At 41.9% G+C, this 11577-nt stretch overlaps 1 protein-coding gene across 9 annotated transcripts in view; it reads right to left on the bottom strand.

The window, feature by feature from the left end:
* The window catches only part of NCOA2 (nuclear receptor coactivator 2), a 357729-nt gene that overhangs the window by 139381 nt on the left and 206771 nt on the right, over positions 1-11577 (bottom strand).

Genomic DNA, 11577 nt, shown 5'->3' with positions numbered 1-11577 from the left:
AAGGAGCCACGGCCACCCAGGAAGACAGTCCTAGCAACTCCCCAAGCCTCCAGTGAGGACACACATGTCAATGAGCATAGCTTCCATGAGGACCCGAGCAGAGACATTCAATTAGAAAATGTCTCAAACAATAAGAAAATATGTTTAAAACACCAGAATCATCACAAAAAGCCAAAGCACCAAGAACCTGTAAAAGTTAGCCACCTAAATATTTTCATCATGCACTTAAAATCCAAAGGCAATAATCAGCCAGGGCATCACAGGAAATCAATGTATCACAGGAAACTAACCTAAGAGTAGATGAGAGAAAACTCCCCCCCCCCCCAAGAAACAGCATAAACACTGCAGGGTGCAGTTTCGTGAACTCCATCCACCTAAGTTTGTCCTTTTCTTGCTCACACCATCATCAAATCTTTGGCTATCGCTCAGATCATTTCTATAGAGGTAAGGTGAGGTCACAGACACTCTATACTGTTGTCCTTTATTAACTACAATAGAGTTTCTATAAATTATTTCTCAGCCAATCACGGGCAGCGGCAAAATTCACCGTGAATTTGCTGATCAAATCCACTGCCAGAAGAGGTCTTCCGGCAAATACTTCTAAGTAAAATGTCTTAATCCAGATCCTGTGCTTACACTTCAAGATGTAATGCTGTTAGCACACCTGGCCCTCTATCATGTTCTCTGCTGGCCAGCACAAATAGGTGAACCTGTCCAACCTCCTCACCAAGGGCAGGCTGTGGCTTACCATTACCAATTTTAACCCCTTTTCCTCATGAGGGCAGTACTGTTTAAAGGGAATTAGGCTAGTTGATTTGCAAAGGTGTTCCCAGCTTTAATGTTTCTGGATGAAGATGGCTATACATATATAAGTGTGATTCATTTCTTAAACCCAAAGTCTGTTGAGAGGCAAGACAAGGATTCAATAGAGTGATGTTTTACTTTTCATAAACTGAAGTGAAGTTTACATCCAGTGCAGTAAATGGATCTTAAGAATGAAGTTCAAGAGTTCTCAGGAACGAAAGCACCTATGTAATCCACACTCCTAGCAAGATACGTATTACTGTCACTGCCTTTCAAAGCTCTCCTGGGCCTCTTTTCAGGCAATCCCTACCTCCTCACCCTACCAACAACCACTCTCTTACTTTCTGTTATCACAGTTTAGTTTTGCTTCAAATAAAGGGAATCATACAGTAAGTACTCTTCATGCTTTTTTCAGCATAATGTTTTTGAGATTTGTCCATATTATTGTGTATATTAATAATTTGTCCCAGAGTACCCGTTGTGGCTCGGTGGGTTAAGAACCTGACGTTGTGTCTGTGAGGATGCAGGTTCAGTCCCTGGCCTCACTCTGTGGGTTAAGGATGTGGCACAGGTCACAGATGTGGCTCAGATCTGGTGCTGCTGTGGCTGTGGTGCAGGCTGGCAGCTGCAGCTCCAATTTGACCCTTAGCCAGGAACTTCCATACGCTGCAGGTGTGGCCGTAAAAAGAAAAAAAGTAGTAATAATTTGTCCCTATTTAGTGCTAAGGGTAATTCCACTGTATGAATATACTAGTTCATTCTCATCAGATGGGCATTTGCGTTGGTCCCAGTGGGGCTATTTTGGTAAAGAGAACTCAAATGGTTCTGCAGGATTTCCCCACCCCCTGATGCACACACCCTGCACAGTCCCCAGCTGTAAACATGGTGGAGTTTCACCCAGTGATTAGCTTATTTATATGGTACAACTGACTAAAATAGGGAGATTACTGTTTTCTCCATGTGGCAGCAGAAGTCAGAAGTTCAAAGAACAAAGATTCTATGCACCGGTGGTGATGTGAAGATGGAGGAAACCACACGTCAGAGGTTGCAGGTGACCTCCAGGAGCTGAGAAGGGCACCCCACTAACACCTAGCAAGGAAACAGATCCACAGCTTCACGATCCCGAATTCTGCCAACAACAAGAATGAGCTGAAAGTGGATTTTCCCTCCAGAGCCTCCAGCTGAGAACTCATTCGCTGCCGCCAGAGCTGCTACTCTGAGCAGAGTCACGCCCATGCGGTGCTTGAGGCCTCATCTCTGGAACAGTGAGCTAACGAATGGGGGTCATTTGTGGTGATTTGGTACTTGGCGAAGCAAACGGACAGGGGTGGGATTAATAATACGTACAAGTTGCTACCAATGCACACAGACAGGAAGTTTTCAGTGCCTGTGGATAAACAGCTAGGCGTAGAACTGGGGGCTTGTGGATAAGCAGACATTTATAAGAAACCGTCAAAGTGCTTTGCTAAGTGGCATTCCCATTTCACACTCCCACTTGCCCTGCAGGAGATCTGGGTGTCCCACAGCCTCACCAGCACTTGGCATTGTCAGTCTCTTTAATTTTAGCTGAAATGCTAAACACGTCAGCAGCCTTCTTTACGTATGGGGTATGACTCTCTTCCATTTCTGTTCTCTGTAGCGTTTTTATAACATTTAGAGCGAACACCACATTAAGCCCCGTTGTTGTATTCTTTGTCACTGTCGCACAGGGGTTAGGTTGCTTTGCACAGGAGCATAAGCACTGAAGAGTGGGGATCATGTCTTTATTCCTCTAAATCCTCACCATTATCTATCCTGGTGCTACTTGCATAGATTACGTGGTCAAATATGTGCACTGACATTCCCTTTTCCTTAAAAAATTACGTAACATCATGAAAAACTGCTTTTGAAAAGAGGCCACTTTTGGGAGTTCCCGTGGTGGCGCAGTGGTTAACGAATCCGACTAGGAACCATGAGACTCTCATACTAAGCGAAATAAGTCAGAAAGAGAAAGACAAATACCGTATGATATCACTTATATGTGGAATCTAATATACGGCACAAATGAACCTTTCCATAGAAAGAAAATCATGGATCTGGAGAACAGACTTGTGGTTGCCAAGGGAAAGGGGGAGGGAGTGGGATGGACTGAGAATTTGGGGTTAATAGATGCAAACTATTGCCTTTGGAATGGATAAGCAGTGAGATCCTGCTGTGTAGCACTGGGAACTATATATATCTAGTCACTTATGAAGGAGCATGATAATATGAGAAAAAAAGAACGTATACATGTATGTGTGACTAGATCACGTTGCTGTACAGTAGAAAACTGACAGAACACTGTAAAACAGCTTTAGTGGGAAAAAAAAATCATTAATTAAAAAAAAATAAGACTATTCTAAATTTCCACTATACAAATTTCAAAAAATAGAGTACACTGTACCAACAAAAGGGACAAATCTTTAATCTGCAAAGATTCTTGATACACTAAGACCATACATTTTATTTATTCACATGATTAAAAATCAGGAGTTCCCCTCATTGCTCAGTGGTTAACAAACCCGACTAGTAACCATGAGGTTGCGGGTTCGATCCCCGGCCTCGTTCAGTGGGTTAAGGATCTGGCGTTGCCGTGAGCTGTGGTGTAGGTTGCAGACATGGCTTGGATCCCGCGTTGCTGTGGCTCTGGCGCAGGCCGGTGGCTATAGCTCTGATTGGACCTCTAACCTGGGAACCTCCATATGCCACGGGTACGGTCCTAGAAAAGAAAAAACAAAAACAAAAACCAAAAAAAACAATTAGATGAACTCTAAAGGTGCCACATTTAACAAGTTGCAGAGTGTGAACAAACTTTAGGTCGTTTATGATATCAATTTGTTAAACCATTAGCACGGTAATTCTTTATTATATCAAAGTACCAGGTTTTTAAAACCTGGTAACATATAATGGAATAGTATCTAGCTTTAAATATATTTTTAATGTTAAATATATTTTAATGTAATAGGGAATATGTTGCCTAATTAATACGGTGGACAGCAATAATACTCAATTAAATTGGCTGTTTTCATTAGGCACCCGTGTCCACAGCATTTGTCACTTGGACCTATGACCTCCTTCTTCAAGATGTAAGCCAGGGAAAGAAAAAAGGCCTATCTGTGAACATCCTGCCTCTGGACGTCAGTCTGCTAACACTAACTAGAGATTTCATTCTTTTGATGTGTAAGGAAACAGGCCTTTGAGAAGGCCCAACTGTGCTAAGCTAGCAGTGAGTGCTATTTTGTTGGGTTATTTCCAATAAAAGGCTTATGCAAACAGTAGTGCATAAATGTCTATGACACCACTGCAGTAGATTATACCCACACAAAAGACAGCTGAGGAGAAGGACTCGAGAGTACAATCACTTCTAAATATGACTCTGCCAAGTTGCCACTTCATGAAATGAAATAATATACAAATAGCACGCTACATTTCCATCTCAGCATCTGTACTTCATCCAAGGACTTTAGAGGCTTTAACTACCAGATCAGATTCTTTCCAATTAGTGCACATGTAAACCACTCTCAAGTAAGCCACCTTTAAGAGGTGCATTTATTCTTTGAAGTCACTGGAGGACTACTAGGTTACAACTGCAATTCCTAGGTGATCTGTTAACCAGAGTGAATGAGAACCTTAGCAATCTGTCGGGATTTAGACCTTTTCTTCCTCAGGATTCTAAAAATGCCAAAGGCCAGCCCTATGAAATTAGCATTATTCCCTAAAAGGTGTCTGATAGGATCAATGACATTTAAGGGCTATAAAATCGTGGGGATAAAAAGAATGTGGGAGCCATCTCATCCTAAGTACTCTTGAAGCTTTCCATATCAAATGCCCAGCCTTGCTTGAGAAACTCCACAGTCTCCAGTCAGACTTTCTTCAAAGACATAACTTCAGAATCACCTGCATATTAGTTAAGGAGGAAACCTGCCAGTTATCCAGAGTTCAAAAAGAAACCAAAGGCTGAGACTAGATCATACTGCATCTTTACAATGTTAGAATTGAGGTCCCAAGGACAAAATGGAGGAGCCATACCCTTTGGCCCTGATGGTTATAGGCCTTAAATACACTTTAAATACACCTTCTTAAACTCTGACAGATAAACCAGATTTGCTCTTCTGACTCTGCTATTCTCTGGACCCTCTACGTAAAAACTTCTCCCAGAGACAAGAGAAAGTGACAGTCACACACACAGGACTGCAAGAGCCTGGCTTGCTGTTCTCACTGGTCCTAACAGAATGCAACGCAGTTAACTGATATAGTAATAAGACTTGTTTTTTGTTTGTTTTTGCTTTTTAGGGCTGCACCTGAGGCATATGGAAGTTCCCAGGCTAGGAATCAGATCTACAACTGATGGCCTACACCACAGCCACAGCAACGTGGGATTCGAGCCACATCAGCAACCTACACCAGAGCTCACAGCAACGCTGGATCCTTAACCCACTGAGTGAAGCCGGGGATCGAACCACATCCCCGTGGACACTAGTAGGATTTGTTTCCACTGAGACACAATTGGAACTCCCTTGTTTGTTTGTTTTTTTTTTTTTTTTTGACAACCTGTTTTAACTAAAATTTGGCTGAAAGCTTTCATTTATGCACAAATTTGGCCATATAAACAGAACAGGCAAAAAGCTTCTCTTTGTGGAAATGCTATATTCTGAGGCAAATAATTATTCATCTATTCTAAATTTCGACAGGCACAAGAGGCACTCGTGACAAAAGGTGTGAAGGAACATGTGTCTTGTGTTTGTCTATGAGACTGCATCTCTCATAGCACATCCTTATATCTTTGCACCTAAGCCAGTTTTGCCTCAATTTCAAGTGTCACTTGTTAAATGCTCTTGAATGAGGTGGATTATTTCTTTCCCCTTCTGCTCACCCCAGCTCTTTCTTTTTCGGCTTTCTCATAGTCATTTCTTCCTTTCATAGTATCATTAAGATTACTTATCCTTGTTTGGAAGACGGCATAACACAGTATCAAACATAAGAAAAGAGGGAATAGGACAGAGAGCCAAGAAATAAACCCACACACCTATGGTTAATTAATCTTTGACAAAGGAGGCAAGAATATAAAATAAGAAAAAGATAGTCTCTTCAGCAAGTAGTGCTGAGAAAGCTGGACAGCTGCATGAAAATCAATGAAACCAGAACACACCTGCACACCATGCACAAAAATACACTCGAAATGGCTTAAAGACTTAAACATAAGAAATGACACCATAAAACTCCTAGAAGAAAGCATACAGAAAACCTTCTCTGACATAAATCATACCAATGTTTTAAGTCCGTCTTCCCAGACAATAGAAATAAAAACAAAGATAGATAAATGAGACATTCAAACACACAAGCATTTGCAGAGCAAAGGAAATATGAAAAAAAAGACAACCAACAGAATGGGAGGTATTTCCAAACAATACAACCAACAAGGACTTAATCTCCAAAATAAACCAATAGCTCATACAACTCAACAACAAAAACCAAACCACCTAATTGAAAAATGGGGAGTTCCCGTCATGGCGCAGTGGTTAACGAATCCGACTAGGAACCATGAGGTTGCGGGTTCGGTCCCTGCCCTTGCTCAGTGGGTTAACGATCCGGCTGTGGTGTAGGTTGCAGACGCGGCTCGGATCCTGCGTTGCTGTGGCTCTGGCGTAGGCCAGTGGCTACAGCTCCGATTTGACCCCTAGCCTGGGAACCTCCATATGCCGTGGGAGCGGCCCAAAGAAATAGCAAAAAGACAAAAAAAAAAAAAAAAAAAAAAAATGGGCAGAGGAGTTCCTGTTGTGGCGCAGTGGTTAACGAATCCGACTAGGAACCATGAGGTTGCGGGTTCGGTCCCTGCCCTTGCTCAGTGGGTTAACGATCCGGCGTTGCCGTGAGCTGTGGTGTAGGTTGCAGACGCGGCTCAGATCCCGCGTTGCTGTGGCTCTGGCGTAGGCCGGTGGCTACAGCTCCGATTCGACCCCTAGCCTGGGAACCTCCATATGCCGCGGGAGCGGCCCAAGAAATAGCAACAACAACAGCAACAACAACAACAACAATAACAACAAGACAAAAAAAAAAAAAAAAAAAAAAAAAGGGCAGAAATTCTAAACAGACATTTCTCCAAAGAAGACATACAGATGACCAGTAGGCACATAAAGTATAATCAAATCAACATCACTAATTATTAGAGAAATCACTGAGATTGGCCATCATTAAAAAGTCTACAAATAACAAATGTTGGAGAGCGTGTAGAGAAAAGGGAACACTCTTGGTGGCAATATAAGTTAATGTAATCACTATAAAAAACAGAATGGAGGTGCCTCAGAAAATTAAAAATAGAATTACCATCTGATTTAGCAATTCCACTCCTGGGAATATATCCAGACAAAATGATGACTCAAAGGGAACATGCACCCCAATGTACACAGCAGCACTCTTCACAATAGCTAAAACATGGAAACAACCTAAATTCCATCAACAGATAAACAGATTAAGAAGATATGGTACACAGATACAATGGAATACTACTCAACCATAAAAAAGAACAAAATAATGCCATACGCAGCAACATGGATGCAACTAGAGATTCTCATATTAAGTGAAGTCAGAAAGAGAAAGACAAATACCATATGAGATCACTTACTTGTGGAATCTAAAATATGGCACAAATGAACTTATCTACAAAACAAGCGGCCATACGGACATAGAGAACAGAGTTGTGGTTGCCAGGGGGATGGAAAGAGGGACAGGGATAGGCTGGGAGTTTGGGGGTAGCAGATGCAAACTACTGCATTTAGAATGGAGAGACAGTGAGCTCCTACTCTACAGCACAGTGAACTATATCCAATGTCCTGGGATAAACTGTAATGGAAAGGAATACTTAAAAAAAAAAATGTATATACACGTATAACTAAGGCACTTTGCTATACTACAGAAATAAGCACAAAACTGTAAATCAACTATACATTAATTTTTTTTTTTGAAAGAAAGAAAAGAGGGGAAATACCCTGGGAAGGGGGAGTAATCTTTCCTTAAAGCCCAACAGGCCACAACAATAGTTTATAACAAAGGAAAACCACTTGTGGATGTCTGACCTGATGTCTTTCACTTCGTTCTTGCTCTTTTTCTTTTGTAGCTTCAAATGAATTCATTTCATTCAACAAATATTTATTCTGTAGCAATGTGGTGCAAGGCACTAGTGAGGCACTGAGAACACCAAAAAGAACAGGTCGGCGCAATCCCTGCCCTCTAGAGGCCTCAAGGGCAAACAGAGAAGCAGACAAAACTTATACAATGTGATCAGAAATGCCACCTCAAGATGGGCTGTTATGAGCCAAAGAGAGAGACTGCTGGGAAGGGCTGGGAAGGACTTCCAGCAGGATACCATCCAGTGTGCGAGGAAGGGGAGAAGGGGCAAAAGCAGGGAAGCGTGACAGCACATTTCTCACTTGGGCTGCAAGGAAATCCACAAGACCACAGCAAAAAGTGCTACGAGATGGTGGTGGAAGAAGAGGCTGCAGAGGGTGCATGGGCCAGGCCAGGGGGAGCTTTGCCTGTGGAGCTAAGGAGGCTGAATTCATCTTGTAGGGAATGAGGGGCCCAGGAAAGGTTCTGAGCAGTTGAATGAATACAAGAATGTTCTTCTGAAAAAGATAAATTTCCATAGGCATGAACTTCAAGAAATGATACCATTTGGAAGGAGTTAGAAAGGTATAGCAATAAATCAGTGAGAAATGATGAGAGTATACGTAGAGTAAGATGCCTAACCTTAAGTCTAACATAGTCCAGTAGTAAACCCTCACACATAGAGGCAAATGACTTTTGACACAGGTGTCAAGATCATTCAATGGGGCCTTAACATCTGTCTTTTCAACAAATGGTTCTGGGAAAACTGGAGAGCCGCATGAAAAAAATGATGTTGGACTCTTACCTTACATATATAAAAATTAATTCAAAGTAGATCAAAGACCTAAACATAAGAGCTGAAGCTATAAAACTCTTACAAGAAAATGGGGGGGGGGGGGAGCTTCATGACACTGGCTTTGGAAATGACTTCTTGGCTATGACACCAAAAGCACAGATAACAACAGAAAAAAACAGATACAATGGGCTTCATCAAAATGAACAGTTTTTATGTATGCATTAAAGGATACTATCAACAGAATATAAAGGCAACCTATGGAATGGGAAAAAGCATTTGCAAACTTTATTTATTTGATAAAGGGTTAATATCAAGTATAAAGAATAGCTATAACACAACAAAAAACCAGATATTAAAAAATGGGTGAAGAACATAAAAAGATACTTCCTCCAAGAAGATACACAAATGACCAAAAAGCATATGAAAAGATGTTCAACATTATTAGTCATTATGGAAATGCAAATCAAAACCACAATAAGGAGTTCCCATCATGGCACAGCGGAAACGAATCCGACTAGGAACCATGAGGTTGCAGGTTCGATCCCTGGCCTCCCTCAGTGGGCTAAGGATCTAGCGTTGCCGTGAGCTGTGGTGTAGGTTGCAGATGCGGCTCGGATCCCGTGTTGCTGTGGCTGTGATGTAGGGTGGCAGCTGTGTCTCCGATTAGACCCCTAGCCTGGGCTCTTCCATGCCAAAGCAAAATAACCCCCACAAAACCAAAATAAGATACTACTTACTATTAGGATGGATACTATCAAAAGACTAGAGTAAATACTGGCAATGATGTGGAGAAAACGGAACCCTTGTGCATTGCTGGCGGCATGCAAAATGGCACAGCTGCTGTGGAAACTGTAAGATGACTCTTCCAAAAAATTAAACACAGAATAACCATGTAACTCAGGAATTCCACTTCTAGGTAGATACCTGAAAGAACTGAAAGCTGGGACTTGAACAGATATTTGTACACCTATGTTCACAGCAACATTTTTCACGATAGCCAAAAGGTGCAACCAACCTAAGTGTCTACTGACAGATAAATAAAATGTGTGTGTGTGTGCGTGTAAACACATACACAACCAACCTAAGTGTCTACTGACAGATAAATAAAATGTGGTGTGTGTGCGTGTGTGTAAACACATACTCAATGAAATATTATTCAGCTATGAAAAGGAAGGAAACTTTCAATTATGCTACAAGATGAATGAAGCCTGAAGACATGCTAAGTGCAAAAAGTCACAAAAACACTAGAATCTCTTGTGTGAGCTTCCAGAACAGTCCATTTCCTCCAGGCAGAAAGAAGAATGATGGTGGCCAGGGAATTCACAGGGGAGGGGAGAGAGGTGGAAGAATGGGTCATTAGTGTTTAAAAGGTACAGATTTTCGACTGGGGAAGATGTAAAAGTTCTGGAGATGAATATTGGTGATGGTTGTGCAAGAATGTGACTATACCCAGTGTCACAGACCTGTACACTTAAATGTGGTTAAAGTGGTCATTTTATTTTTAAAATAAAAAAAATTTTACCACAATTTTACCACAATTTTCTTAAAATTCTAGTAAGACATACCTTAGTTACAAAATGTCAAAAATGTCCTCATATTGAACTTTGATTATATTGTCTACATTTTCATTAGTGCCTCAATGTTCTTCGTCAGCTGCCAAGATGTTAACATTTACTTTCATTCTTAAGAAAACAAAACAAAAGTAAGCTTTTAAAATTCAGTGGTTAGACTAAAAATTATCTCTAGCCTCTACGAAAGGAAGCCAAAGGACAACATACACACACATGACCAATCCTTTAGGAAGAAGACATCTGGTCTGTTCTATAATGACCTCGATCAGTTCACAGGGGTGTTGTGTGCCCACAGTTTCCAGAGATTCATGTTAGTTTATCAGTAGTCTAATGTTACCCCAAATTTACTAAACAGAAGATAAAACCAGGTGCCAACTAAGCAAGAGAAGCTCAACAAAAAGGTTAGAGAGCAATCACTATCTCAGAAGTGAGAGAACTAAGAAGAGTTTAGGCATCTAAGAGCTCCCTGAAGCAAGCTATGAAAAGCACGCATGGACAAGTCTATTTAATCCAAGCCCATGGATGAATCCTGATTCACTTCCACTTTACAGCGGAATCAAATAAGTGATAGACACTAATTCAAAAGCAAAAACACTGGGACAAAAGGAGACCAAGGCTTTCAAGGCTGGACCCAACCACAGAATCCATGAGGCTTGGCAAGCGTACCACCGTGTGCTGGAACTGCGCCATCGCCCCTGCACCGCAGACCTGCAGGTCTGCAGACAGGGCTACTTAATCACTTCTGGGCCTGATCATCGCCCCTCCCCCCCCCTCCCCCCCACCCGGGGCGCTCCAGGCCATGGCTCTAACAAGAGGACCTGGCGCCAGAGGTGATGCCTGCTTGCCATCTCACACCAGGATGAGCCTGGAAGAGAGACATGGGGTGGCCACGCGTCACACAGAGATCATCCAGAAGAACCTGTGCCAGTGGAGAGATGCCACCGCAACAGGGCAGATTTTGCAACATTAGCAGCTACAGGAGTGGAAATTGAATGTGTGGCTTTGAGGCAGCCACCTCTCTTTCTTAAGCCTGTTTTAGAGATGAATAAAGATCCAAGCAAGCCTTCTGTAATAGAATAAACTGTCGTTCTTTGAAGACAGACCTTTTACTCTTGATGGGAATGAAGAATCAAGGGGCACGATGAGGGACATATTCTTAGAGTTTTTTTTTTTGTCTTTTTTTTTTGTCTTTTTGTTGTTGTTGTTGTTGCTATTTCTTGGGCCGCTCCTGCGGCATATGGAGGTTCCCAGGCTAGGGGTTGAATCGGAGCTGTAGCCACTGGC

This window comes from Sus scrofa, chromosome 4 (genome assembly GCF_000003025.6).
Source record: "Sus scrofa isolate TJ Tabasco breed Duroc chromosome 4, Sscrofa11.1, whole genome shotgun sequence".
Classification (NCBI taxonomy): domain Eukaryota; kingdom Metazoa; phylum Chordata; class Mammalia; order Artiodactyla; family Suidae; genus Sus; species Sus scrofa.
This window is presented reverse-complemented; position numbering and strand designations above follow the sequence as displayed.